The sequence below is a fragment of the Bicyclus anynana genome, chromosome 1 (genome assembly GCF_947172395.1).
Source record: "Bicyclus anynana chromosome 1, ilBicAnyn1.1, whole genome shotgun sequence".
Classification (NCBI taxonomy): domain Eukaryota; kingdom Metazoa; phylum Arthropoda; class Insecta; order Lepidoptera; family Nymphalidae; genus Bicyclus; species Bicyclus anynana.
The window spans coordinates 9,777,207-9,782,543 of NC_069083.1; positions in this window are offsets into that span (position 1 = coordinate 9,777,207).

Here is a 5,337-nt window from a genome sequence, read left to right on the forward strand (position 1 = left end):
TTTTTGATTTTGTAATAGTTGAAGAAACCAATTGAGAAAAACAAAAAAAAAAAAGACTAAAAGTTTTCCAGTGTCCGGGCTCGAACTCAGGATTATTAGATCGTACCTTTGATATGCACCACTAGGCCAAATGACTATATGGGACATTGTTAAAATTAATGTACGGTTACTGTCTCTCTTTAATAATCCCTTTGCTTTAGAAATACAAACACATTCTTCCTATTGCGCGTCAAAATTAAAAGGATAAATAATTCTTTTTTTTTGTTTTTTTTTCCATACTTACACGGTTTAAATCTCTAAAAACATAAATACACACCATAAGTAATGGAATTTATTATCCTGGAATCTTAAATCTAGGATGTAGATGGCGCTGCTTCATAAAGATTTCACGTTCTTCTAAGTTCCCATGGCATGGTCACAAGCCGCACAAGGTTATATATTTTTTTTTTTAATACCTGGCTTAAGATTACCTCAGAATCCTGCTGGTCAAAGTGCCTTAAAGCGCCATCTATTGAGCAAATAGTGAATTAAGGAGGCATATGCAATTTGTACTGAGGTCGTAATATACAGACTGATTACACCCTGGCCACACACCACAGACCGAAAAGAAAAGCTCAAAACTTCAAATTCAAACTTCAAAGTTGCCAGTTGCCACAGATTAAATAAGAACTAACAGAATTGCCAATATCTGCTTTCCTTAGTTCCCAAATATCGAAGCAAATGTCCTCAAATTGGGGAAAGAAAATATGTGTGTAAAAATAACGGAATAAAGTAAAATTTATGTAGTTATTATTTTATTTAATAGCCCTTTGTAATAATTTGCTTAAATTTAACATTTTAATTTGGAATTTATTGTGACATAGGTATTATTGTAAGTGTTTCTGTTTACTGTTTTTGTCTGCAAATATACTTGAGTGGGTCTCTAATTAAACCGCACTGAAATAGAATACTGATTACTTGATCGAGAGTGTAATGAATAATTTCATGACCTTCAGCGGTTTTTTAAAATTTTTAATTTGATGTTATATTTTCTTTTCAAACTTTCTTTCAACTGATTGTAAGATAATGGAGTACGAGTAATAATTGGATCACTATTCAACTGAACAGAATAGCATTGTACCCATTGTCTCAATGGATTTTCCCGCACAATTAAATAGGGTTTCTCGTAATTAATGGGTAAAACGCAAAAGGTAGATAAGCCACCTAAATATATTAAATCGCCCAACCGAGGATTCGATCCTACTTAGATTCCCCACTGGATCAACGAGACAGTTATAGTCTATTGAAAGTATAGCTTAATTTAAATATTGATTATTGTTTCTTACTAATGATCATAAAACGCTCATTGCATCATTTACTGATTGATACAATACAATTGCAGCATTAATATTCTTCGCGTTTTTCTTGCATAGACCTAATCCTCACACCAATCCTCAATTGAGATATAATTCCCCGCAATTTGGGGAATTCTCCACAAGTTGGCAATGCTGGATATCTACAAGTTGTAAATAAGAATGATCGATATTTGTAAAACTGAAGATCGATGTAGGCATCGATGTCATAATCGAAAGCTCAACATTGTTAAGTTAATGGTCGAAATATATTAGTTATTCATCACAAACTGAACATCGATTTTGGTTAACATTGATAATTTTAGCACTGATATTTAACAACACAATAAAATCGTCCGAAATTTATAAAGGTTTATTTATTAATGAACACGTTGAGGCCTTGAGTAACATCGATGATCGATTATCAAATCCGTAAATATATTGCTTTACAAAAAACGATATTTTTTGTAAAGCAATATTTCTACTGGTTGTATGATAAAATCTTGAATGTTTTCCCTTTCAACATCGATGATCATCGAGCGTCAGTAGTTGCGAACCAAACGAAAATCCAATGACAGCACCCATACTGCTTAACCCTTAAATTGTTTTTGTCCGTTTCATGTGACATGTAATAAAAACGCACACAAGTATGATTTAAGTTTACGCCCGCCGCATGTCACGTGATATACGCGTCATATAGGCTATCCTTGTCACACTCGCGCATTTGAATCGCTGTTTCGCTCGATGGATGAGTCGCGTCGATCATTTAGAAAATTTGCAACGGCAGACTACATTTGCAGGGGTGAAATTTTTTTTTATTATGTAAGTATTTCCTTGTTTTATATTATTTTTATATTTATTTTAGATAGAATAATGATAAAACAATAGTGTTTCATAGTTTTTATTACAGAATTATTCGTAGTTTTTTTTCAATAACAAAAAAAATCTTATTGTCATTTATAACGGACATTGCCATTTACTCTCATAAGGAGTAACTTTTTTATTAGTCAATTATAACGGACAATGCCAGTTAGTACTAGTAGAATAAAAATTCGTATTGTTCTTGATTTTACCGTCACTCGTCCATACTTATAGTACTATAGTACTATAAGTTTTAAAATTGACTATATTCATTTCAGCAACCTGTTGCCTGCAGTTACCTGCAGAACCTGTTGCGAAAAAGCGCAAACTACAACAATTAGTATTTACATTTAAGAAAACTAAATATACAGGAGGCGTGGAAGTAGATACAAATGTTAGTTTTGCAGAACAGTATCAAATGCAATCTCCCCTGCAATATTTCAAAAAATTATTTGGTGACGATCTGTTGGATTTTATTGTAGACATGACGAACTTATATTCAGTACAACAACAAGGTAAATCTATTTGTGTAACAAGAAAGGAAATAGAAATAGTATTAGGGATCGAAATTATTATGGGGATTGTAAAGATGCCAGCTATTGAAGATTATTGGAGTAATGATCTTAGGTTTGAGCCAATTGCGTCTGCTATGGGAATAAAAAGGTACAGATCCATCAAACGTTTTTTACATTTTTGTGATAACACAAATGTAGACAAGAACGACAGCTATTACAAAGTGTCTACCGTGATGACACATATCCGGCAGGGGTGCCTCAAAGTGGAAGAAGAGAGATCATTTGCTGTTGACGAAATGATTATACCATACAAAGGTAAAAAAGCTGGCAATCGCAAGCAATATAATCCCAAAAAACCGCATAAATGGGGTTTTAAGTTTTTAGTTCGAGCTGGCACTTCAGGGATGGTGTATGATTTTTTTGCTTATGATGGGGCAAACACTTTTCAAGGTGTCCCATTTACAGAATGGGAACAAAATTATCTCGGGGTTGGAGGTAAAACAGTTGTCAGACTTTGCAAAACCATATCCAACCCGGTTCTTGCTACGGTTTACTTCGACAACTGGTTCACATCTTTGGAGCTGCTTTATTATTTACGTAACGAGATGGGGTTACTGTCATTGGGTACAATCCGAAAGGACAGACTGCGCAATTGTCGGCTGACTAATGACAATGAAGATATGAAGAAGAAAGGCCGTGGAGCATTCAAAGTTGTTTGCGATAATACGAAGAGATTGGCGGTAACAAAGTGGGTAGATTCGCAATGTATACACATTGCGAGTTCTTTCTGTGCCCAAGATCCGGTCGGAACAATAGAGAGATACGACAAGAAAGACAGAAAAAGAGTTTCTGTGCCATGTCCACATGTGATCAAAATATATAATACGCACATGGGCGGTGTCGACATTGCTGACATGTTGACTGCATTGTACAGAATACGCATGAAGACGAGGCGGTGGTATATGTCAATATTTGCCCAGCTTATGGATATTGCTCTCAATAATAGTTGGCTGTTGCACCGCCGTGATTGTGCACAGCTTGGAAATGAGAACAAATTGGCGCTGAAAAAGTTTCGCATTCAGGCTGCTCTTGCGCTTATAAAAACCAACACCAAATCTCATTTGCAAAGAGGGAGCCTTGAACCTGCATCTGCTACCATCACGAAGCCTTTCATGCCCCGTCCCGTCGACGAATCACGTCTTGATTGTTTCGATCATTTTCCCCTTTATACAGCTCAGGGACGATGCCGTTTGTGTAAAAACGGAAAGACGATGGTGACATGTTCAAAGTGTGAACAAAGACTGTGTTTTACTGTCAAAAAAAATTGTTTTCTGTTATTTCACAAGAATAAGTAATTTGTTTTGTTTAATTTTTTTTTAAGTTTATTTTTATGACCAAAAAGGTACAAAAGTTAGTTTTGTTAAAAAGTTTTATTTGTTGAGTGTAGTATTTGTTATATTCCAAAAGTTCCTATGTTCTGATCTCATGATTAGTTATAAGCCTAAGGTTTTTCTATTTACTTTTATATCTCTTTGTATTTTTTCATATATACCCAAACTGGCAATGTCCGTTTCATGTGACATACATACTGTGCTCAGTTTTATAGACTAGTTGGCAATGTCACTTATAAATGACATATAAAAAACCTGTGAAGATAAAATAAATTTATTTCTTTTTCATACATTTTGTCTTTATTTATCCCTAAATAGATACATAATTAAGAAAAATTCTCAAAAATTCTAATGTAAAAGGTTCTGCCAATTTAAGGGTTAAAAATGGTAGGTACTTGTACCGCACAGTTGCGTTATCTTTACTCTGGTTGCGGGCAGTTGGGGGTAGTTGATACTTCAATGGCAGCACCCCAATTCCACAATCCCCAATGATTAAATTTTTTTTCTTTAAATTGAACTTTGGACTGACGCCATCAAGCAAGTCGCAGGGATTTGCTTTATGCAGGTGGCTCAGTATCGTGATATGTGGATGTCCCAACAAAATGCCTATGTGCAGTGGACGTCCATCGGCTGATATGATGAAACAATCAAAAACGAAAATTCACTGCCACTGATATAAAATGGCGTAGACGGACGGATGAACCCGGACGGACATGGCGAAAATATAAGGGCTCCTTGTGGACTTTGGAACCTTAAAAACTCATAGTGACTCATTATTTGAATGGTACATCGAGATACCTATCAGGAACGCTGATTGGCAAACCCATAAAAGTCTATCTACTTGTAGGTACAAGTTCTTACATTTTATGTAGACAACGCTAGCCTGTGATAGCCAGACCTCATTTTATGAAGGACTAGCAAAACTTCGCGGTTTCACCCACGTACTTTCCTTTCGCGTTATATTCCATGATAATGAAGTTTTCTACTGGACAAAGAATTATTCAAATCGATCCAGTATTTGTGTTTATTTGTTACATACAAAAACACAAATTTCTTCAAATCGGCTTAGCACAGTCCTGCCCTTAAACTTGACCCAAATATCACGCGCGAAGTAGATAGAGGTCTACAGCAAAATTAAAAACCTGATCTCAGATGTTGAGATCAACAAGTAAGTAGCTAGTAATAATATTTTAATAACCTTCCCCTGCCCTACGTTATAGGAAAATGAAACAAATTGAG